This window comes from Heliangelus exortis, chromosome 12, assembly GCF_036169615.1.
Source record: "Heliangelus exortis chromosome 12, bHelExo1.hap1, whole genome shotgun sequence".
Lineage (NCBI taxonomy): Eukaryota > Metazoa > Chordata > Aves > Apodiformes > Trochilidae > Heliangelus > Heliangelus exortis.
The window spans coordinates 19,583,903-19,609,438 of NC_092433.1; the positions used below are offsets into that span (position 1 = coordinate 19,583,903).

General features: G+C 44.3%; 2 long non-coding RNA genes across 2 annotated transcripts; both read right to left on the reverse strand.

Moving 5' to 3' along the window:
* Positions 1-357: 357 nt before the first annotated feature.
* LOC139801719 (uncharacterized) lies at positions 358-10,546 on the reverse strand. Its single transcript, XR_011728281.1, has 7 exons — positions 10,458-10,546; positions 8,400-8,491; positions 7,753-8,023; positions 5,452-5,715; positions 2,365-2,508; positions 1,531-1,640; positions 358-516 (listed from the first exon to the last, which is right to left on the reverse strand). It is a non-coding gene; the product is annotated as an uncharacterized lncRNA (long non-coding RNA).
* Positions 10,547-17,183: 6,637 nt separating this feature from the next.
* Positions 17,184-24,784, reverse strand: LOC139801765 (uncharacterized). The gene is made up of 3 exons (XR_011728300.1): positions 24,693-24,784; positions 23,525-23,627; positions 17,184-17,233 (listed from the first exon to the last, which is right to left on the reverse strand). It is a non-coding gene; the product is annotated as an uncharacterized lncRNA (long non-coding RNA).
* Between the last annotated feature and the right edge of the window lie 752 nt (positions 24,785-25,536).

The following is a 25,536-nucleotide window of genomic DNA, read 5'->3' on the forward strand; positions in this document are numbered from 1 at the left end:
AGGTTTCATCCCACAGTAATGACACTTTAACCCCTGTCTGGCACTTTGTTGTCAATTATTCCCCTTAAGTTTCATTTCAAAGCTGCTGTGAGCTGCAGGAAGTCCAGAGAGTGGCAGATATATGCACAGCAACACACTGTAATTACATCCTTTATAGATAAATATTAGTTTTGAGAAGGGAAGTTTAGAGGGCTTTAACAGGAAAAGCTGGCTGTGCTCCCATGCAAGCCACATGCATGAGCTCAAAACCCAAGTGTGTTGGAGAAAAAGAATAAATGGAAATCAAACCCACCTGTTTCTGGAGAGCAGATGAAAACCACCTTAGTGAGGCAGCATTCTGGCTTTGAGTCACAACCTGGATTTTGAGTTCAGGCTGACGTGGACTGTAGCACAGGAGATGGTGTGGCAGGGCAGGTCTGTCAGAGGTGAGGGGCTGGCTGCTCCCTCCCAGTGACTTTTAGGACTTGCAGCTCCTGGAGCAAGTTGCATCAATCTGGATACACACACACATGTAGGCTGTGCAGGATTTTAAATGAAAAAGCAGCTACATTAATAAGATTTGTTTGAAACAAAGCAGCCCATCTGGTCCTAGAACAGAAAACATGTCAAATCTTGAAGCCAGGGCAAAGGGGAACAAAGAAGCTGTCTTGAAAACTTTTACATACGAGCTTAATTTCTTAAAAAGGCTCCACTAGAAATAAACAATGTGACTTTAATTTTAATTCTACTCTCTCAGCACTATTCCTGTGAAACAATGAAAACTCTAATTCATGATCTTCCCCAAAGTCATCGTTTGCTCTCAGGAGGTGGTCAGAAGCTCAGTACAAAATGTCAGTGTCACAGCTTCACAGCTCGACACTTTCTTTTGATCAGATCTGGGAAGTGAGAAGAGATGCAGCACACGCTCATTCCTTTACTGTCACTGCAGAGTATTCATTAGCTTTAATTATTTTTTAGGTTCTAGGGGGAACTATTGAAAAAATTAATCACAAATGGAAGGAACAGCAGCCGCATGTGGCTGTAAAAAGACAATAAAGCATTTTAGAATACACACTTGTTATGATTTATACTCCAAACAGGACTAGAGGTAGCATATGGTGATTGCCATAAAGTACCATTTATTATAAAAACATGGAGATTTATCTCCAAGCTTAGCTGTATGCAAGAAGTTGAATTTACTTCATACGCAGATTCTTGTAATACCACAACCCTCTTTGCTTTCATTTCAGTATCTCAAACCTATTCTATGTCTTGGGTGATAATTTACTATAAAAAGGGTATTATTATTTACTGTAAACAAGAAAAAGATAGCATGTAATAGCATCCCATTCATTTCTTCTTGCTGACTGAAGCTGTGTGGCAGGGAGGAACATCAGAAAAAGCAGAAATTTTCATTAGAGACACGCCCAAACATTATCAATCTGGAAATCATAAAATGATAACATCCATTTTCCAGCTTCTCTGCAATGCACCTTGAGGAACAGGACAGGACATGCCCTGTATGGGAGCAGAAGACAAGGCCAGCTCTACCTGGGCTGAGAACATGGCTGGGGCCAGGCAGGAACCACGAGGTCACACTGAAACACAAAGGCCAGATCCTGGGCTGCTGTAAATCCCCGTTTCCAGTGGAATTCCAGTGACTGGAGAGTGAGAAGTGACAGGATTTGAATTCTTAGCCTGGGTTAGAAGAGACAGCACTGAGCATCCCCACATTCCTCCCACCCTGTGCTGCAGCTCTGCTGACAGCGGCACTGAGCCCAGTGCCCACAGGGTTGCACCTCTGCTCCCACCCCTGCCTCCCCTGCTCCCTGCCCACAGATGGGATGAACACCCCCTGGAGATGGGGCAGGGGATCTTTTCACAGCCCAAATGGGCAGAAACACTTCAATTTTTGCACAGAATGACTCAGCTGCAGAAGCAGCACAGTCGGTGGGAATTGCTCAGTGCAGCTTCTATTGTGGGGAGGCAGTACAGGGATTTGGAGGGAAGGTCTGAAGGAAGAACAGGGATAGATCTTTTTATGTACATGAAAATAGATCCCTTCTGATATGATTTCTTCCTGTGACATAACTAAAACCATCTTTAAAGTAATGGGACTTTTTTTTTCAGCGGGGGTATTTGTTTTAATGAAGTAGTATAAATCATCCAATCTGAACAGCTGTAAGGCAAGGATTTGGTTATTTAGAATTATTCTGCATTAGAATTACACTGGCTCTATAGTTCTATATTGTGCTCGGACATCACATGAAATTAGGCACAACAGGGAGAAAGAATCAATCAGTCCTGGATAAGGAATTGAGATAATAATGACTCATTTGATGAGAATGCTCTGGAAAATTAATAATGACTGTGGTAATTACTAACCTGGGATAGCTGCACTGCTCATTATTCTCCTTTACTCTATTGGATGTTAACTGTTATGAAGATGTTTGTAAGAAACATGGTCTTGTCTGCAGGCTTTCAATCACAGACAAGGACTCTCAGAGAGGTCTGAAATCTGTCTTCTTACTCCTGCCAGGAAACAAACCCCAAACAATGGTAATATTTGATCCATGGCACAGAAAGCAACAAATAAGATCTTATTTGCCAGAGTTAACGTCTCACAAGCCTGATCTGTAGCAGCTCTGCTGCCTTTGCTGACCCGAGCTGAGGACCTGGCCCAGAACCTCCTTTGGGGAAGGAAGAGTTGAAGCACATCTGAAATCCTCTTGTTTCATGAACCACTTCCTCACCTCTCTGCCAGCCATCTGTATTTGTGCTGACACAACAGCTCCAAGCAGTGCAACAACCATCAGCCCAACTTCTCCAGCAGAGACAAGCCCAAGTCAAAGGGAGCAGGTTGTCCCCAGGACAGGCAGTGACACAGAGGGGAGAGGATCCCAGCCACGAGGTGAAAAGCTCCTCTGAAGCACATTGGGGGTAGGAAACATTCTTTAATATAACCACAGAGGCTCTCAAAAGCTGTGAGTGACTGAGCAGGAGGAGGTGTAGCAGCTGTGCTCTCAACCATCTGGGCTGTGCCTCACCAAGGCATCACTTGGTTCCAGTGGAAGGGGCTGAGCAGCCAGCAGTGGAACTGCACTGCAGCAGGGAAGGGAGGGGAAAAAATAAGTTCTTCTGGTAACATGTAAAGGAAACAAATTTCTGATCTTCTAAACAAGGCAGAGGTTTCTCAAAGCAGCAGCTGCCCTCTTTGATTGAGGAATTTTGGATTCCTAGTCAACTTTGCTAATTACTCCCATTTTTCTGACAGAGTTTTTTCCCAGCTGGTTTAGCCCAGAGTTGCTTTCAGCTTTACGAAATGGGCTCTTTCAAGGCACCCCATATACACAGCACCCCTTCTTTCTTTAATCCCTTAGTGACCAAGTTGTGTTGCATGCTAACTCCCCCTTTTCCTGTCAAAAATGCATTTTTCCCAGAAGGATTCATGAATTTAAGAATCTCATCTATAGATTTTAGCCCCTTGGAGAGCCCTTTTAGCTCCAGGAACATAAGCCATCTGTTTGAAGTCCCCTGCGATCAGGCAGCTTGCCCTCAGCACAGCCAGCCCTGCCACTCTCCAGGGAGCTCTAGCATTAATTTGGGGCCCCAGTTGCACCCCCAAACACCCCAGGCTCAATCAGAAGGCAGCAGCTAACAGTTTACCTCTCATAATGCTTGAAACCCCAGTGAGCCATTACTGGGGAAAGTCAAGGCTTTTTTATTCACAATTGTAGCATCATTAATGCCACTTATCCTGACAATTTTGCTTCCTTATTGTTCCATTAGATTGTTTCCAAACAAGGCAAGCACAGAGATGTTCAGCATGTGTGGGATTTTATGAAATGTCAAGAACAGGGGACATGAGTTCTGCCGGGGGAAAGGAAGCCAAGGACAATTTTAACCTGCAGTCTGTGCTTTCAGGTATCTTGTTTAGCTCCTTGACAAACCCTCTGTCACCCAGGCTCATTGTTGCTCTGTGCAGACATCCAATTATTCTGGTACAGCATGGCACAACAAAAACAATCCAAACAATACACTTTTGTTTAAAAATCCTGTTTTCTTTAAAACTTCTTTTTTCCCATTGCCAGGACAGATCCTGGCTCTGTAACACTGCTGAGATCCATCCTCCAGAGGCAGAGGGATTTGGATCACTGCTCTCCAGAGCTGGTGCTGCATGCATCGAATGGTTTATTTTATTAATCTGTGCAAAACTGAAGAGATAGCCAAACAGGCTGCATCTGCAAGCTCCCCTGCTTTGCAAGCCCTGACCACTGCCTGAATGTTAAAAAAAAAAATTAAAAGATGACCATAAATAGAGCTCACCTTGTGCACTTCTCAGAAGGAGATTTCACAGTATTTGAGAGAGTTCAGTGAAATTAAATGAGCTGCACAAAGTCAAGAGTAAGCCATGAATTACAAAGATGAGATGATTACAAAGTCAAGAGCAAGCCAATTACAAAGATGACCTCCCAGCCATGAACTCACCAGGCTTCATGTCCCCAGAGCCAGCAGCTCTGCCACACTGGCTTCTCCCTGCCCCAGTCTGCAAAGGGATTCACTGCCACAGCCAGCAGCCCCATAAACCATTCAGAGGAACCACTAGGGCAGCACTTGCATTTCTTGAAGGATTCAAGACCAGAAGGATTTTTCCCAAAGAATTCAGGACAGAGTCCTGCTGGAAGCTGTGCTCTTTTGAGGATCTCACTATAAGCATCATTATGGAGCTGCCTCTTACCAAACACTTTTCACTGAGTTTTCCCTACAGGACAGGGCATATTTGAGTCTGACTTCAGCTGGGAGTGCTAAACTGGTCTAAGTAGGTGGGAAATCCATCAGTTTGACACCAGGGATGCTGAAGCAAGGAGGAAGAGGGCAGTTCTGCAGCACAAACACTTTTCACAGCTTATCTGAACCACAGCAATGTGTTAAATCTCAGTCTCTGCTTGCAGCTGTGCTCAGCCAAGACTAAAATAGCCATTTATATAGTCACCTCCACCTGGGAGGATGTCACCTGCAAGCACATCTCAAGAGCAAGCCCAAATTTAGTATGCTTGCAACCTTGACTGGCTGCAACACTTCAACTGATCTGTGTCTGCTCTGTGCCTTTCTTTCTCCAGCACAGAGGTACCAAATTCCTGTTCAAAAGTGCAGGCAAGCTCAGAGACTTAATTATTGTAATTATCAATTGAACAGACTCAGAATGCTAATCTGTTGTAAAGTGGTCTGTTAATTGGTGTTAAACTGTCATTAGTCTGCCATTCCCCATGTTATCAAGCTGACCTGGAGAACAGCACAGTTCAAAAACCAATTCATTTCTCATATCTGACAAACACTGATTGCAGGTTTGGAGAAGAGGGGAAAAAAATAAATCTACATATCTGGGATTGAGATTACTCTCACAACAAAGGAAAACATCATTCTGCTGCATTAAATAGTAGTTTTTGGCTACATGTACAGCTGTACTTGTACATACCTATCTATGGACTGCTTTTTGCCTTGTTCCTTCCAGTGCTGCTCATTTTGGTGGGTGGTGGTTGTGCTTTGCCAGCTGAGGTGCTCAGCTCTGCCAGGGCACTGACTCTATTCCAGAGCTGCAGATCTGCTGGTGCAGCAGGACCTTTCCTCCTGGTGCCCAAAGCCACAAGCCTGCAGCCTTCTCCATTGCAGGAGTCTCCATTCCTTGACCTCCATCCACTCCTCCATCAACACCTCTGGGGGCTCAACACCAGGTACCTGCAGAGCACCAAACATCCATGAACAGCAATGATCAGCACCTCACCAGCCCCACAAATCACTTAAAAATTGTTTCAATCAATCAAATTCAAATCACTTAAAAATCACTGTTTCTGATACAGGCCAGGATGCCATTAGAAAAAAAAAAATAAAAAAATTCATCCAGGCCCAAGGAGATTGCAGAAAAAAAAAAGCCAAAAACAAAACCAGGAAGAAAAGTCTCAGCCTTTTCTCTTCTACCCAAAAAGTAGCTGCCTTTAGCCAGTCTTTGGGCTTTAATTTATAGAAGTGGAGACAGGAGACTGGCTTAGTCATTTCTCAGAAGTCAGTTATAAAATCTGTGTGCCCAGGAGGGCAATGAAATTCCACTTAACTATGCTGCAAGAGGGAGGTTTGGTATTTCAGTTCCAGGCTGGCAGGGCAGCACTGCTGACTCTTCCCCAAAAGCTGTTGCCAAGGTGGCATGACCTGCCAGTGTTTCTGGGTGTATCCTACCTGGCTGACATTTATCTCTACTAATATTTCTTTCTCTTTATTAAACAGCCAACTTTGAAAGTTCAGGGGAACTCAAAATGACCTTTAGAAAGTCCAGAAATGATTCACTGCCCAAGACAATTTCACTGTGGAGCAATCTGTGAAATATTTCCACCCCTGCACATTGCCTCCTTTCCCTGTGAGAGCCACTGTTCCCATTTCAGAATTCCTCACCTGGGACAGAAGTTTCCAATTTGTCAGATGTGCAAGAATCTGAACACAGGAGTGGTGACTTCTATATGCAAACCAGAACCTCTTGGTGTTCAGGTACCATTAGAATCCAGTCTAGGACATGAAATGAAGGGGAAAAAGCTTCAGGAGCTTCAGGAAGCCTGTGAAAATAGTGACTTGCCACTTTCTGAGACACTTTCCAACGTGTTTCAGTGGTAACCAGGAAAGCAAAGTCTCTGTCATTTCAGATTTCCTCCAGCTCTTCCTGTACTACTTGCCAGTGCACAGCTGCTGTTCTGTCATTTTTCACTTGCCTTCCAGAATCCTTCTATCCCCTGCCTGTGCATGTTGAAATACCAACTAGAGAACTGGAGAAGTACAAAAAGGGAAGAAATAAAGCTTTCAGTGCCATCAATAATAAACAGAGGAAGCTTCTAGAAGTGAGAATCCATCTCACTCCATGTCTTCCACTACTGATGGCTGTTATTCCTCCATTCAAGCTCTTTTCAGACAGACTATTTATCAATTTCTTGCTTTACACTGACAGAATCTCCAAATATGCTTACATGAGTCTCATTTCTGCTCCCATCTCCAAAAATGTGGTAGTCATTTTCTATTTGATAGCCATCCTGCCATGCAGATGCTCATCCATAGGAAATTCCCATTTTTCTTAGTCCTGTTATAGACCCTGTTATGTTGATAAACTGATCCACGTGGCAACCAGCCATCCCATTCCTTTTTCTTGGTAGCAGAGAAGCTAAGAGGCCAGCATCACTTTGGAGTGGAAAACAACCCTAGAATTGCCTGTCCAGCATTATGACTTCTTTGTCAGCATCTTCCACCTGAACTGGAAGTCAAATTAATTCTCACAGCCAACAGATCCCTCTTCAAAGAGCTCCAACACCCATCACCAGTACTGTCTGTCAACTCCTGTCTCTGAATTATTTTCTTGGCAGCAGCAGCTGCTGCAGAAAAGTCACACACACCTCTACACACTTAACATTATGCAGTGACCATGGGCTTTGGCAGGAGATTAGAAAACCAGCAGCCCCCAGCTTTTTCTCACACAAGCAGCAGTTATTGTTGCTGGGATTCTGTCACCAGGACATTCACTGGACATTTTGCTTTGCTTATCTTTCACTTTGCAAAGTGCTACATATTCCCCATCTTTTATCTAACTCCCTCATTTCTATTCCATCCATTGCTCACACCTTTACAGTTCCCCCAGTTCCCTTCATGTCATCTTCCTGCCTTATTTTCTGCTGGTGACTACAAATTCTGCTTGAGTGCATGTTCCTTTTATTGCAATAAGGGGAAATAATTAGAAGTTACCTCTTCTGCTGCTGCTCAGGAAAAATGGACTCTACAAGCTTTCCACTAAAGGAGTCACTTGGTGAGGCTTGGAGAAGACTGATGCCAAAATGAGAAAAAAGAAATGCCCATTCCAGCTTCCTCTGCACTTCAGTCATTTCCTTCACTTCATTGATAAGCATTGACATGGTCCAAAAGAGAGGCAGAGCCTGAGCAAAGACCAAAGGCAAATTTCTGCTGTTCCAGGAGATTAAGCTCTTCTTCAGCATCCTTGTCCAAGGGAGTGGCTCCTCTAAAGAAGGAAACAAGCATGGAAAAAAACCCATCACTGCACTGGTCTGTAATTTGTCCTTAATTACTTCAGGATTGAAATCAAAATGTAAAGATTTCTGTAATACTGCTAAGGAACTGGTTAAGTACAGGGAAAATAATTAACAGCTGTCCTTAATGTCTTGGGGAGCAATGGGCTCATTGCTAATGACTTTTCACAAGCACTAAGAACAATGTTTACAAAAAAAGGAAAACAGGAGAATGCCATGAAACAGCATTTGAGCTTTTTTTTTCTATTTTCCAAACCTATCAGTCAAAGACAAGCAGCTTTTCTTTAACAGAAGGCAGGCAAAAAGCACAGGGATCTCTCATTTCTTGGATGGTTAGTCAAGACTTACTGCTCAGCAGATGCACATAAGAAGCAAGTTTCTTCTGCACTGAATAAATGTCCTTCCTCAGAGGCACTGGCTTGGGTAGTCAGCAGGAGTGGCTGTTGGGAGAGCAGAGAAACTCAGATGCCTGGCTTGCTGCTTCTGTTTCCTTTGGCAAGAAGTTGGGTGCTAATTTAAAACAAAGCGTTGGCTTTTTTATGGGGTGTGGGGGCTGGCAGCCTTATGTTTGCAAAGGCATTCAAGGCTACAAGAACTGCTTTTTTTTTTTTTTTTTTTCCTTCTTCTTTTCAAAGTAAGCCCAAAAGGTCCATTCTCCATCTTCACCAATGTAAATCCTGTGCAGAAATTTCCAATGAGTGATTGTGCCTCAGGTCCTGTTGCAGGTGATGGCCAAACTCCTAAAAGCCAAATCATTTTATGACTCCAAGTACCAACATCTTTTCCCTCCACAACAACAAACCACATCCAGTGGCACAATCCCTCACATTAAACCCCCTGTACAGACACCACATCTCCTGGAACAGCCCAACCAACCCACTTTGGCACTTACCACATAGTTAATTATTTCTGACTACTGCATTAGCTTTGCCACTACTACAGCTGTGCCAGGACTTCTTTCACATACTGAAATGATGACTGAAATGGTTTTTGTGTGTGTCCTAATACACATTCCTCCTCCTAAGCTGTAGGAGTTGCTAACCCTAACCATTCCTCTCTAACTTGGCTGTTGTGCTGTTGGGTTTGACACTGCAAAGCAGCACCGGGCTGACTGGGGCAGTTTCACTGTGCCCAGAGCGAGCTCATTAGTGGCTTAATGAGGATTTGCCCTTTTGGATGCAGAGCAAACTGAAGCACAAGTGTTCAGAGCACAGTTTCTCAGTGTCATTCCCCCCAGGGGTGCTCCCTGTGCCCTCCACTGCCAGCCAGCTCCTTGGCTTTGCATGGGGAGCAAACACCCCCCAACCCTGCACACAAGGGGTACTCCCCGGGGCTCTGCAAAGACAACAACAAAAAAAGGCAATTTAGAGCTTGGGAGCACAGGGGGAACCACTTTCTAAAGAGTCTCCTTCTCCATTTTGTTTGCTCTCCTTTTGCTCCCCCCAGAGACCACCCCCTCATTGCCTCCTGCTCCCCAGACCTGGTGATGGTGGCAGAACCCACAGACCTCCCAGCCTGAGCCCTGCACCCTGGGATGGAGAGAAAAGGGCACCCACGAGTGGATGAGGGGCTGGGGGTGACCAGGAGGGCCCTGGCAATCACCACCACTGATAATTGCCTAATTCATTTATTTTCCTACGATGTGAATAGCCCAGCTCTGGGGCAGATGATGCATTACCCTTTGCTGCAGGCAGGCTGTAAGGCTACAGCCCAGCTTTTATCAACTGTCTGGCCTCCACAATTATGTTTTTTCATGTAGTAATTTCCTAATTAACAATTTCTCCCCTTTGAAGGCTTGCACTGGCAAGTGGTCTTTTTTTTTTTTTTTTTTCCCTGACAGCAGCAAAATTATTTATCCCATTTTCTCACATAGAGCTTTGTTTTATGTTCTAATGAACAATGGTAAGAGGAGAACAATACAGGAAAACACAGTTACCCCCTGCCCAGATCAGAGAGAGATTTCTTATCTTTGACACCTGCTGGCAATTAATCCCTTGCATGCTTGAATTTACAATTAGCAGCAGCCCTAGAACTAGAGCCAAGCCTGTGCTCCCAGCTGCCCTTCAGCCTCCCTGGGCTGCAGGAAGCAGCCAAATCCTGATCTGTTATTTTATAGCATCCAAGGAGGAACTTCTCCCTCCCCACTACCAGTTAAGGGGCCCTTTGGAACCCACCAGGTTGTGGGGTTTTTAATACCCTGGTTTTAAACACCTTTGGATTGACACGAACACACTTCTTGTCAGGGGGAAAGATGAACATTTTCCTACAAACCCCACTTGGATCAGGGCTCTGAGTCCTCCTGAGCTGTGTCTGCAGGAACCACAGTGGTGACACTAAAGTTACCTGACCTTAATTGCCAATTTTTCTGCTCAACAGCAAAAAAACCCCACAACAAACCAGCTTTACCTTAGTTGCTCCCCATGGGACCTCAGTGATGAAGGATCTTTCTCACTTGCTGGTGACCCAGGGACCTGCTGTGCTGCTCCTCCTCCAGCACCCTGCCATACAAAGCAAAGATAATTACATGTCAGCTACTGAATTTATTTTTTTATTTATTTAATAAAGTTTGTCCTGGAATCTGGAAGGCCAAGGAACCTTCTGTAACATCTAATGAACTTGCATTTAAACTTCCACCCTCACCAAGTACTCAGTACATTTTTTTGCAGTGCAGTTTTGTTGGAATATAACAATACCCTGATTTTGCCCATCTGAAAATATTTCTATGCTGCACAGAACCAGTCAGCTTTGCACACTGTAGAAAACTGAATAGAAATGCTGTATAGAAATATTGTAAAGAATATTGTTCTTTGAAATACTGGTGGTATTTAAAAGGCATCTTTAATATACAGTTTTTTATTAAGTATTTCAAAGGAACTTTGGAGATGTTATTTCTTATTTTGCTATTAAAACCTGCAAGTTGGAACATTAATCATTGTAGGACCTTTGATGCAAAAATCTACGAATATAATGAATTCTGAAAGCTATTTTTGCCCTACATTATATTAAAACAGTCCTTCATCTCCCTTAATTCCATGCACATCTCACAAAGTATCTCAAATATTAGGGATAATATTCTACTAAATAACCCCAAACCCCTATGGCTTCTTGAATTTTCTTCCATTAACACACTGTGATGTTTCTCACTGCTTTTTGGTGACCTTTAAATAAACTTTTCAGGTTACTAATTAGCATAATAAACAATAGATTCCCATTTCATGGTCAAGCAACCCCCCAGAGACAGGCTGCAGGCTCTGCAATTCCTGTCTGCAGCAAGCACAGGAGCAGCCCTGGGACAGCCATTTCCTTCCAGCAGCACAGGACCCCGTGTCAGTGGATTTTTTGCTGAATTCCTGATGGCTGAGCCTAATTCTTTCAGTAGCAGCTGTAAGATCTGGAGTGCTCTCATGCAGAAGGGGAAAGCCCCATCTGAAGATGCCCAACCCAGGCTGCCAGCAGCCTCACAGCAGCACAGCTGGGCAGGAGGGACATTTGCTGTCCTGAAGAGGAAAAATACACCTGGCACCCCTGTCACTGCACGTTTCCTATCATTCTGTTTTCAGGGCAAGTTGCTCTTGGCTCTTCTCCATTACTTCATGTTTTTTTAATCACAAAATGCAGTTTGAAGCAGTTGTTCTGCAGATGGGTTAAAGCAGTTTTTTTATTATTTATTTCTTTATGTCTCAAGCAAGAGAAGATAAAATGATTATTGTAAAACTAAACCCCATTATGGTGTAGCATGGGCTATTTTTTTCCCAAAAAGCCTTGAGGGGACCCAGCTGGTGTCACCCCCCAGCCTGACTGGTGGGTGTGGCTCTGCCATCACCACTGGCTTTCCAGGAACACCTCTCACAACTTCACAGTTTTGCTGTTGAGAGTCAAATAAGACTACAACAAAGCCCCCAAAAAATCACAGGCAAAACAGCCACAGAGTAGAAAAGGAGATGTGAAGAGAGCAAGGCTGGTGTCCCAGCAGGTCAGCAGGAGGGCTGGGTGGGAGAAGCAGGGGATGAAAACCCAGGACAGGGTGGTTAAGAGGAGTGAGTGCTTGCTGCCAGCTGAGCAGAGAGGTTTTATCCTCAGTTTTGCCACTGACCTCAGGGTCCCTGAACAGGGCACCCACAGCACCCACGGGTAAACACACCCAGTGCCCTGTGGCCCCTCATCAAGGTGGTGAGCAGCAGCAGATGGGAGATAAAGCTTGTGTTTCATCAGCAGTGTGGCAAAAGGGAGGAAAACCACAACGAGTCTATTTGGTAAAACAGGTAAAAGCTGCAGGTACAGCAGGGAGCACGGGTCAGGTCCCCCCATCTCTGGCTTTATCAGCCTGTTGCCATAGAAACCCATCACTGCACAGCTCTGGGGCCCCAAAGAGCTGCAAAGCTCCACTGATGCTGAGGAAACCCATCCATCCCTCCCTGGGTAACCAGAGCTGGGGGAGCTGCAGTGTTGGAAAACAGCAGTTTCCTGGGTGGTGTTTCTGATGCTCATTCCCAGTGAGTTACAGCCTGCCCTTCATTTTCTGTCTTTGTGCCTGGATATGAGAACAACACTGTGTGCATCACTGCCTGGGAATACACTGCACTGAATAAAGTAAATACCATGATGATGGAAAAGAAATAACAAAATATTAAGGGAAAAAGTCAATAAATGCTTTAAAAATCTCATCCTGCAGCCATACTTAACTTTGTTTAGGCAGGCAGTGGAGTCCCCAGGAGCCCTGACAGTGGGCAGGCTGTGGTGCTGAGCTGCAGCACAAGCTGGGGAGAGGAGCAGGTAACCTGTTCCTGGAGGTCAGCACTTGCCCAGTGTGGAACAGTGAAAAGAGAAGCTGAAGGTTTTTTTTTTTATATATATAACCCAGACCTACATTAATTAACAATTAGCATTCCTCTCTGAGCCCCCCCAGACTGGCCCATTGCACTGAGCACTGCCAGCTGCAGTGCTGCTCAGCCTGCAGGACAGGCAAAGGAGCCCCCCAACACCTCCCTAACTGTTCCAATAAATAAACCTTAGCTTGCTAAACCTTTTTCAAACATATTCAGCCTCATCTCCATTTTCCAGGTGAGGAAGATGCCAGGGGAGCAAGTGGGCTGGGTTTCTGCTGCAGACTCCCTCTGCCATAGCTCCTCCAAAATGCAGAAGCTGCTGCCATTGTATTCTTTTATGTAGGCCAGTTCTCTTTCAAAAGTGGGTCCAGAATTAGGTTAGTAAGTCAATATTTAGACACAAGATGATGTGCCCTGGTTTTTCCAAAGTGCTGAATACCCAGAAGTTCCCTTGTGGGGCTGGAAACTTTATTTTTGGCTCCTCATTTTACATAAAACCCATCTGTAGCAGCTTGCTGGAGCTGCCAGGTAACGGAGTCCCAGTTACATAAGCACTCATGAATAAGCATTATTTTCCATATATTAAAACTTGCAGAGATAAGTTTGAGAACCAAGCTGGTATTTAGCAAGGTAAAGAAATGATCAATTAATGCTCCTTGACATTTTATAAGTATGTTAATTTATATTAAACCTACCACAGCTAACTTTGCATAAGATAACTCCGAGCCTCTGTCACAAGCTAAAAAGACTTATGCAGTTCAGGAGCATTATGGCTGCTTTTTATCATCTTCCTGACATGATGCACATTGTGCATGCAATGCAGTGAAGATAAACACATATATAAAGCTGGCAATTACCTCAGTTCACACAGCCTGTACAGACTATCATATTTATGACCATTTGCAGTGGCTTAATATAATTCATTTACTCTAGATGCTGGAATAAATACATCAATATAAACCCCTGAGCCAGGCTTTGAGAGGCAGGGATCAAGATTAGCTGCCACCCAGCCGTGTCAGCAAAAAGTCCTTAACTGCTTCCAGAGGTGGAATAGTGAGGGGTCAAGGGGAATACTGGGGAACAGCAGGGAATGCAGCCAGGGCACAGCAAGCAGAGGGTTAAATTTGGCTCCAGAGATGAAAAATACTGGGGAGCTGCAGCAGTGTCTCTCCCAGCCTCAAACACTTTACCCATTGAAATGTTGGTCCAATACATATGATTAATCAGAGGCAATTAAATACTAATTACTGTTCCTCTGTTGTGCTCACACCACTCCCAACAGTCAGAGGGTGGGCAGCCAGTCCTGCCCTTTGCATTTCCTGTCATTTCACCTCTGATTTGATGGGGTGTGGGAGGGTTAGGAGGGGAAGCATCACTCAAAATGCAGCATTTCCCAGGTTCTGTTCAGCTGGTGTCAGCCTGGCTGCCCTGGAGCCCAGAGCCATGCAGGCTGTGCACACAGGTACCTGTGTCCTGACACCCCAGGGGGTTGGGTGAACACCCAGGAAATGCAGTTTGCAAATGGTATTTCAGGAAATATTTTTGGGTTGTATCTTCAACAACCATTGGCTCCTCTATTACTCCATAATGAATATCAGCAAACACTTCTAGGGGAAGAAAACACAGAACACATGCCAGTTGGTTTTTTTAAATGATCACAGGGACTGATTACAACTGAGCTACACAAACACAGGGAGAAAACCAAAAGGAGAAGAGATGTTCTGCAAGAAACAGAGCTGATACCTGGATACTGCATCACTTTGGGAAGAAGGGGGGGATAAATTAAGCACTTCCTTCTGTAAGTTTTAAAGTAACCTGATTACAACAGCTCCCACTAGCACCATTCCATGGCAATGAAGAGTAAAATCAATAATGAACATCAACATTTCCATTTTGTTTAGTGGTTTTGTAACTCAGCCACAAGAATCTGGTTTTCACTCACAGCTTGGCCACAGGAGGGCCATGACAAACCCAGCTAGGACTTCCCCAGGAATTGCTCAATTACTGAGTAACAAAGAGTAACAGTGCTTGGAAGGTGAGACTGTGGTGCAATTATTTTGGAGGAAGTACAAAGCTTTTAGGACTTAAGGCTTGATATGATTTGAGTAATGCTGCTGGAGGATTTGATAGAATTTAGTATTTAATAGTCATCTGACATCAGAACACTGTTGTCTTAATCTATCCTTGAATATTAAAAACTCTGAGTAAAGACTAATCCTTGTTCCCAGTGGTTGAACCAGATAACCCAGAGAGGGAGCAGAGCTCAGCCCCATGCTCCTGCAGCTCAGCAGCACACTGGGCAGACAGCAGGCTCTGGGCTCACTCTCTACAGCTTTTCCCACCAGTTTTCCATCTCTGCTATAAAATAGTTTCCTTCCACTGAAGTCAGAGTGCCCAGCACTGCTCCTGTCTGCATACCAATGAGCAAACCCTGCAGCAACCCCTGCCTCAAACACCCATGGGTACCCCTGCCCACATCTGGAGATGGCTTTGGCCTTCATCCCCTGGCAGACAGGGCTGGCAGGAGAGGATTGCTGCAGCTCCTTCTAACAATCCTGTTCTCATGTTTCTAAATATTCCACCCTCATATGACAGAAATGATACCAGAAAAAAAAGAATAACTGAAAGTCATAAGTTCCCCCAGATGGCCCCACTTCCCTGTGAACTCATGGAGGTTGGCAGGGATAAGAAATGGTTCTCTAGAAAAAAGCTGAGTGGCAAGAGCTCCAACCAGAAGAAGCAAAATATGTCAAGCACCAGCTTCTGTGATATCCCTCTTCAAAGCCTAATTAAGTATTTTCTTTCAGGGGAAAAAAAAAAATAATGGACAAAAGACTATAATGATGCAGTGCTGTGGTTTCATGAAACAAATAAATACAGGTCAGTGAAAATGAAAAACTGATGCCCTTTTTGCAAAAGCTTGCCTAAGGTCCTGTTAAACACACGTAAAATCAGCTTTGCATTTTGACAGAGCTTGCAGGGGAAAGGCAGGGGAAAGGCAGGGGAAAAAACAGGGCACAGCTCTCACCCAGGCTGGGGGTGTTCCCTGCAGCACAGCCAACCCTGCTCCTGGGAACAGCTGCTACAGGAGGTGAGTGGCTGGGGGAGAAGGGAACAGGGATGGTGGCTTTGAACTGGAAGAGCAGAGATTGAGGTTGCACATTAGGAAGAAATTCTTTGGTGTGAGGGTGCTGAGCCCCTCAGGTTGCCCCCAGAAGCTGTGGCTGCCCCATCCCTGGCAGTGGTGAAGGTTGGATGGGGCTTGGAGCACCCTGGGCTGTGGGAGGTGTCCCTGACCATGCAGGGGGTTGGAACTAAATGAGCTTTAAGGTCCCTTCCAACCCCAACCAGTCTGGGATTCTATGGTTCTGTGGTGCAGTGGACTGGAAGTTTTATTGTCTGAGGTTCAACCACCTGGGACCAACAGAGGGGATTATTAAGCATATTCCTTTTCTTTTTTTTTCTTTTTTCTTTTTTTTTTTTTTTTTAATAGCACTGTTGTCTTTAAAAAAAAATTTAAAATTTAAAACTTCTATAATGAAAGCTTATGTTATGTACTTGCTTAAACCTGGCACTGAAGAGCTGTTTTCTTCTCATAAGCTCCATCTGCCATATTTTCTGATTCAAAGAATGCTTTCTAAGACATGCAAAGCAAGTATAAAACCTCAGACCCAAGGAGGATGGCAGTGCTGCATGCAAGAGCAATAGAAAGGAAAGAGGAAAGTATTTGTCTTGCAATAGTTGCAGATTTTCCTCAACTCATGTCCTCTGGACCACCTTGAGGGTGCTCTGAGTCCATCAAGCACAGGCTAAAGCAAGCATGTTCCATCACACAGAGAAGCAGCTCGAGCTGCCTCCCACTGTGGGAGCAAGCAGACCTTTTTTGACCACTAATGAGCAAATAATTCACTTGCAACTACGAGTAGACAGCCCTGTGTGAACTCCCAGAACAATCCTACACTCTACACGAGCCAAAGGCAATAAACTCTCCACCCCACAGCCTGACAGCAAAGCTAACCCCCAGGGCTGGCTCCAAGAGAGCACAGAGCCTCCTGTCAGCTCAAGGAACCCTCAGCACAACCTCCAAAGGGTTGGATTATGCTCTGTAGCAGCCCCAGCCCCACCTCTGCTCAGTGACTCCCTGGTGCTCACACTCACTGCACCCACTGCCCTGATTCCCTTCTTGGCAAGGCCACACAAAGCTGCTGGAGAAATCAACATCACCCGTGCACTTCAGCAGCAGCCTGACCCTCCCCAAGCCACACAGAACAGACTTCAGATGTAACATTCTGCTTACCTGGGAAGCCAGGAATTGGGGGCAACATCAAGGTGTTCCAGGCTGGCCAGCTGAATTCCCTAAGTGAGGGATAAAAGCAGAGTGAGAGTGTCAGGAAGGGCTGAGAAGAGTTGAGCTGAGTAAGATCTTCAGCCTTGGTGCAGAATACAAGTGGGACTGACACCTCAGGAACCTGGCATTTGTTTCTCAAACACTGACACTTTTCACCCTATGGTGTAGGCTGGATTGTGCTGTTCACCTCCAGGGTGACACAGACACCTGGGAGGAAAGAAACCTCTGTGTGTAATCCCAGGGAGGAGGAACAGACACAGTCCCTGGGTGCCACAGCACAAATCTCCTCCTGGTGTCCTTGGGTTTTGCCAAATCTCTGTTTTTCTGGGAGAAGAACAGAATTTTAACAAAACACCATTTGATTTTTTTTTCCCAATGAGAAAATAAGAACGGGTGTGTTCACAATAAATCAATATTTGTATAGAAAGCCATTTACTAGAAGAGGAAATATTTCCATTTTTTGAAAAAGCCCCTTTTGCCAGATGCCAGGTCTGCATCCACTCTCTATCCTTTTTCCTGTCATTTCCCCCACTGAGAAAAACTGAGGGAGAAAAACAGCATGAAGGAGTTTGCCCAGACTGCAAATAACAGTACACTCAGAGAAGCACTCCTTTGCTGAAGGGCAGGAAAACCAGGGATATCTGTAGAAGGTCAAGAACTGCTGGTACAACCAGCTCTGTCTTCACCAGTTTTATTGTTGGTTTTGTGATTGCTTCACCTTAGTTTGGATTCAAAGCCAAGGAGTTTCAAAATTTGGAAATCACAGAATCCCACACTGATCAGAGATCGGGACCCACCAGACCTGGACCAACTTGGGGCTGTTTGGTTCCTTTCAGAGCAAGAAGAGGTTTAAGAGCTGGAGGTCAGAGACTGCTGGGCTGAGCCCAAGGAGTTCCCAGAGGGATGCAAGGCCAGAGGTGGTTGGGAGAGGAGTGACCTACGTGTTCCACACCTCAGGCCACCCACGTGCTGCGTGGACACTGAGCTGGTGGTACTGATGCTTTGGTCCCATACACCTTTAACCCATCCAAACCTCCAGGACTGGAGCTCTCCCCTTTCCCCCACGCTGTGGTTCCTCCTTGTCCTCCTCACCACGGGCACCAGTGGGAGGAGAGGTGATGAGCAGCACGACGGGGGAGCAGTCAGGAGGAACAGATCACAGCAGACAGCAATCTGCAGAATGGAGAAATGACTGGTTTGTGTTTCACTGATTTTGATGTGGTTGTATCATCTGTAAATTATCTACCCAGCTATTTTTCCAGTTAGCCATTATTCTGTCAAGTGATGGGCTGCCAGTTCCAGCCCTCCTCACCATATGCACAGCTCTAAGCCTTGACAGCAGCTGTCTCCAAAGCAAGGCAGTGCAGGAAGAATAGGGAAACAAATTACATAAAAGCAGATTAACTTCTCTTTAACTTCCTTCAAAATATTTCTTCCCCACAGCCTCTGTAATCCCATTTTTAAAGGGAATTTGGTCTCTTTATTTGCTATACTTATCAGTGTGACTTGAATTTAAAGCTTTATACTTCATATCTCTGCCCATGGACCTGTTGCAATTATAATCCTCAGACTTTTATGTGGTTGGAATGGCTCTCTGAGCAGTTTTCAGCTTGTTACAGCTTTGGAAGACAAAGACAGCCAAGGCAGGCTCGGTGTCCTTAGTTGGGCAGGGGCAGTGCTCTGGCAGTCTTGGGGGTTTTACTGTTTTCCCTTTCAACTTTGGGTGCATAACTCTCACATCTCACAGACAGGCAGCACTGACCTGGCAGCCACCAACTGGGTTTAACCAGGACTTACAAGATGGGATGATAACCATTTAAGAACATTTCTGACAAAGATGACATTTTACAAAAGTGTAATGATTTCCTCCTAAGGAAGCCAACTATTTAGAAGAGACTCCTAAAATAATGCCAAAATGTCTCAATGTGCACACCAGTCTCCACTGTCTAGCTTAAGTACCAGAAACCTAAATGTGATGTACCCTCCCACATCCTCTCTATTCTATTCCAAATCCTTTATCTTCTTGTCTAAAAGATAAAAAAAAAGGGCAGAGCAGTTTACTAGGTGCCTAAGTAAGTAAGAAGCACCCCTGCAGACCCACAGTGACTACGGCACACTGGCAGCCAGAGACATAATTTGGGCACTCCTGGGTTGCCTGGAAGGTCCCAACACATCAAACTGGGTGATAAGAGCTTTGTTTTGAGGCTGTTTGCCTATGGTATTGTGAAGAGGATGAGGGTGAAGGCAAGGGAAGAAGCTGGCAGGGCTCTGCATGAGGAGGAGCCCCAAGGAGGCAGCCCAGTGCTCACCCTATTTTGCTCAGCTCTCTGGGAAAACCTGAAGCAACGTGGGAGGAGACAAGACTGATCCCTTTGGGGAGAGTAAAGATCAGAGAATTAAAAACTGAATGAGCTCCCTGTGCCCTCTGCAATTAAAGGGAACTTGAAAGGGTTTCAATTTGGTGGTATCATTACTTTCCCCTCTTCCTCCTCCCTCCTGCTGCAGTTCAGAATCCATCTCAGCTTCTATTGACTGTGCAATGAAAGTCTGAGCTAGAGAGACCCTAAGAAAAGGAAAGTTTGAAAAGTTTTCAGCCCTTTCATCAGCTCTTCAAACAATGATCAGAAAAACATGAGAGAATGACTTTATCTTGGAGAAACACTGTAATTAAAGCTGTGTGCAGTGGGCTTTGCTGTTCCAATGTGACTTGAATACTTGCAGCCCTCTGCCCTGTGGAGATTCCCTCACACCTCTGTCACAAACAACAAGGCTGTTAAGGGACACATTTATATTTACCCAGTTATTTCCTTTACTTTCTAAGAAACAAAACTGGTTTGGTACTCCAGCTAGGTAGGCAAGGCAGCACACCAGAATTTAAAAATAAATGTGCACAGAACATGCACTGAGCATGAACCCAGGGATTTTGGGGAGCATGGGATCACACAGGGTGCCAAACAGCTCCAAAATAAAACCTGAGCCCAGGGCACCCCATGCATGCACGGGCAGACCCCAGCCCTGGCCATCTGGCATTAGTGTGAAGAACACAGTAAGAGATACAGAGTTGTCCCAGTAACTCCTTCCAGTTGATAAATTCACACATCCTTATGATCTTGGATTTGTTTTTTTCTAGGCTTTACTCACTGTGACTACAGCCCTAGGAGATGTGTCCATTTACAACCCCAAAGCAGTGTACTTCAGATGCCTCATTAACCTGTGGTTCCCGGACAGTCATTTTTACAAAAAATAAAGAATTTTATGAATTGGGTGGCAGGTGGTGACTGTTCAGGCTACTTTGAGCACCTGCCCTTGGTGCAACTCAAAGCACCAGCAGCTGATGGTGTGAGTTCCCTGCAGAACTCAGGGACAAGCCAAAACTGGGCTTGGCAATACTACATTTTCCTACTATTGCCTTCCCTAGCACTACAAATTTACCCCAAGTCTGGTATAATTACACCATTACACCACTCTTTGCAGGGAGCAAGTCATGGCTGTCCTGGAACCTGAGCAATATCCTGAGGCCAGCCTGGCATCCCTTACATTTCAGGCACGATGCTCTCCTTGGCACCTGCAGTCCTCAGACAGTTTTTTTGACTCAGAAAGACTTAAGAAATGAAAATAAATTCCCACCCAAGTTTCTCCTGCCCTTGTACAAAGCTGCTCCATAAACTGTCCTCAATGCTGCTGCACAACTGAGGCAGCTGCTGAGAGCCTGAAGAGCCCAGCACACATGGGATGCAGTTTCCTAGCAATAAGGAAGATGTAAAAGCCCTCAAAATAGCTCCTCCTTCCCATGCTTTTCAGTGACTCATACTGCACAATATGGGTTTTGTGAGACTTTTTTATTTTGTTCTTGCATTTGGGTTTTTTTTTTGTTGTTTTGTTGTGGTTTTTTTTCCCCCACTTTCTTACAGCAAAACCACTCATAGTGTGTGTCAGGTGAAATGAGGCAAGGAAAAGGGTGCACTGCCTTAATTTAAAAACAGAGGAGCATCCCAGGTATCCCACACAAGCTGAAAGCATTTCACATTTTCTTGCTGACACAAGAGATCAAGCTGTAAGCACTGCAACACTTTGCAGTTAGGAGGCATTTTGCTCAGCCTGAGCAGGGGAACCATCCCCTCCTGCCCTGTCTTGGTGCCTAAGCTGCAAAGCAGGAGGTAAAGAGTTGGGAATGTGTCTCCTGTCTGGAAATCTGCAGCAACTGCACTCAAAGCAATGGAGTGACACAACTCTGAAACTGGTGTGAGGGAAGAATTATGTTGTCTGACCTGACAGGGATTTTAGGAGCAGCAGGAAGCAAACCAGGAGTGGGTTTCCCATGTTGCTTTTGGATTTACACCACTGAGCTGCCACGGAGTGGAACTGTCCAAGACAGAAATTATTACAGGAAAAACCAGACATACACAGCTGAATGGCCAGATCTGCTTCATTCCCAGGAGAGGTACCTGGACATGTTTCTGAAAACCTCCATAATTTACTTATCTTTTTCCCCTGAATAATCCTCACCCTCTAACTCTGATTGGAAAGCATCTCAGAATAGTTCCAGAGAAGAACACTAATGAATTATGCAATGGACATATGCTCTGGCATCAAATCTTGCTGTTTACTTTATTTGATGTCATGCAGAAGACTGAATCTTGGGACTGTGCTGGGAATGACCCCAGAGATGCAGTAGGATTCTGGGTCACATCACTTCATCTCTGAGCTGGTGTGGGAGCACCTGGGAGAGCAGATGGCCAGACAATGTAACTATCACTGGGGGTTTTAATTTTCCTGGATTAAGAAGCAAGTACTATGCAAGTAGTTTGATTTGCTAAAGACACAGCAGCAGCCCTGGCACAGGAAATCCTGCCAGAGCCCTCCTGACAAACCACCTCCTCAATCTCTCTGATAGGGCTTAAAATCTACAGGAACCCCTTCACCACTCACTTTCCAGTTAGTGCCATTTTTCTAATGGCAAAGTAATTCTCTGCAACTCCCATCTCCTTGCCCTGGGGAACTTGCAGGCTTGAGAGCTGCCAGCTGCAAACCCACATTGTTTCCAGAGCATCCTCATCCAGCATCCCCTTATTCTGAGAATCCAGAATGGTGCAGCTTGGGTCTCTCAGTCCTCACCAGGTGAGCTGGCTGCAAGCCATCAACTTCCCTGCTGTCTCCTCCATTCTGGTCAGAAATGCAGCTGGAGCTGGGCAGGAGCATCGTGGCTGCCAGCACCAAGCCCCAAGAACCATTAATCTTAACAACCACCTCTCACAGTGAGCTTTCAGGGCTGAACTTGGGACAACCTTGTCCTGAACACTGAATAAAGTCTTGTAAGAAGAATTGCCAATTTTTACAGTTTCAGTCTGTAACTAATTAGCCAGTAGCAAAACAAACAAACAAACAAAAGCACTATTTCACAGCTGGATACAGGGGGTTAAGTTCATTCCTTGTGCAGACATTGCCTTCCATGAAAAACCATCAAGGGTGGATTTAGTCCACTGTGGGTGTGTGATGTATTGCTCCTACTTCACCCCTGAACTGCTCAGATAGATGTGAAGATTACCACGAGGGTTCCCAGATTTAGAATTCATAAATTAATTTCTTGGTTCTCTATAAAAGGGCATATCAGGATTATGCATGAAAATTTACACATTTTGATACTAAATTTTAGTTAGGAGCAGCTTCAAGATAAAATTAGCCAGTGGTAGCAAATGTATTATAATAAAACAACACTGATACTAAAAAAAGGGAATCACTCCCTTACTACTTTCACACCTATCAAATTTAGAGGAAGAAAAAACCTACAGTCCCACTGTGTGTATTATCAGGACAGTCAATGAGACATGAAACAAGGACGAACTCCATTTGCCTGGGCAAAAAGCCCAGTTTGGAAGTAATTGCTGTAGTGGTGTAGCAGCTGCAGATATAGCCAGATCAAATCCAAAGATCAAATGCTTATTTCATTTTGATAAAAGTCATTAAACCACAAATCAACTTACTTTGGAGTACAGTCAGGAAATAACTCAGTATATACCATCTGCACATAACTCTCCCCTAATAAATTAAAGCAGTGACAGCAGCTTTCTTATGTGAAATCCTCATACTTATATTTCATTAAGTATCAACATTTCTCATTTAGATTTTATTTAGCAGATAAGCCACTGGACCATGTTTAAAACCAGACCAGAGGATTTCTGAGCCAAGGGGGTGTTGTAAGGACCTTCTGCCACACTTGACAGCTCAAGACCAGGCTTTCAAACACCCGTGAGACAACCCTCCCTTTGATGATGGAGAGAAGAAGCATGTCAAGGACTTACCTATAAAATTCAGGGAGCACCAAGGAGGCTCTGGAAATGTGAACTTGCTCAAGGAAGATCTGAAGTGTGGACTTCTTCAAGGAAGCTCTGGAAGTGTGGACTTCTTCAAGGATAGTCAAAATATAAGCCAAAGCACACACACACACAAAAAAAAAAAAAAAAAAAAAAAAAAAAAAAAAAAAAAGAGAAGGTAGTAATTGCATTGGAGCAGTTTAAGTATTGGAATGCCCTTCCTTCAATACATTAACCTGGCAATTTAATCAGTCCCTGGAGAGCTTTTGGCCCCCCATTACAGGGCTGCCTTGGCAGGCACAGCCTCTGCCAGCAGGGTTGGTGCAACCCCAGCCAAACCCCCAGAGCATCCCTCAGGCTGGTGGAGACACAGGATGGGAAGGAGGATGGCACAGCAGCAGCAAGCTTCCCACTTCCCTTTGTTTCCAGCTGAAGATTCCAGAGACTTCATTAACTTTATCATCCCAATACAGACCATGATGCTACCAGGCACATCCCAGCTTCTGAGGGGGCTGAAGGAGGTTGTGCTGTAGAGCCATTCCCAAGCTAAGAGCCTCCCTAAACTTAGTTAGGTTTGCCTGAACTCCCACGGGCTTGGGAAGAAGAGTTCAGTCAGACTGTGAGAGTCTCACCCTTCCTGAACAGCATTTTCTCTCCTTTTGTGGTCATCAGACTTCAAGCAGATGATTCCTGTACTAGCAAACATCTCTGCAGTTGTGCAGGAGTCTGGCCCAGTCATCTCCATCTACAAACCAAATTTCAGCTCTCCTGCTGTGATTACAGCAATCAATCTCAGACTCTCACTGCCTATTAACTTAACAGATTGTTCTGGATGTCTGTGCCTGCAATTCTAATATCACTAATGCTCATCAAAACTTTCAGAGATCAAAGATCAAACTTCACCTTAATAAATTAATCTATTTTTTAGTCTAGGAATCAATGTGTTGATTTACTCCTAATACACCTCCCACAAAAGGTAATTCACTATTACCTGTGCCCTTCAGAAAATCTCTGTTACTGGTTGATGGGTTTAGAGCTATAAGATCATTATTAAGCTCACAATTACCAAAAGTTATCAAGATGTTACCCAAACAAATGGGTACATTATAAAATTCTTGTAGCAATTCTTGTTTTTCATGGGAGTTTTTATATTTACCTGATAAGGAACAAAGGACCTACTAGTCCTTTGCTGAGCTCCCACCATGCTGGGGATGGTGTCCTGTGCTCTGCAGAGTCTCCAAGCTGAGTAAAGAAACAAATATTCATTTTTGGCACTCTTCTGCTCTCCCACCTATTTCTTGCAGTGAGTCTCCCACCTCCATTAATGACTTGACTGGAAGTTTTTGTCACATAAGTGGGTATTACTTTTAATCCCCAAATTATCAGAATTCTTAGCATCCAGGAATGATTTTTGAAGATAAAAAGCTTTAAATTGGTTTTGAAATATTCTTCTGAAAAGTAATAGAACAAGAAAAATATCGGATTTTTTAATAAAAACCAGCAATTTGAGTTAATATATTAATGGATTCTGTGTCTATGCTAAGCCTTGAGATGTTCTTACTTCAAGCCAAACTTTTCAAAGATTAAGCAGGAAGAAAGGGAGTGAGTCTACAATGCAGTGATCAGGAGACCAAGGCAAAGTTAGCCTACCAAAGGTGATCATATTAATAATGACATTTATGCTGCAGGAATTTAATTAGACTGAAATAGAATTTGTAGTAAAGATGTCACAATAACTCAGGACAGAATGAAAAGCAGTCTAAAGGCATTCAGTCCCTAATTAGTTCAGGACTAGTAGATTAAAGATAAACTTAGAAAAATTGGTGGAGTGAGTGGCTATTAGGGGCCACTAAAATGTATAATGTCACATTCAATTTGTCACTTTTTGATGCTTTTAGAAAAGACAAAGTGCAAAGGATTTTTAAAAATACAGGAGCTGATTTTTTTTCTTTCTTCAAAAGATCAAACGGGCTTTTAATAAAACCAGTGACAGTCACAAG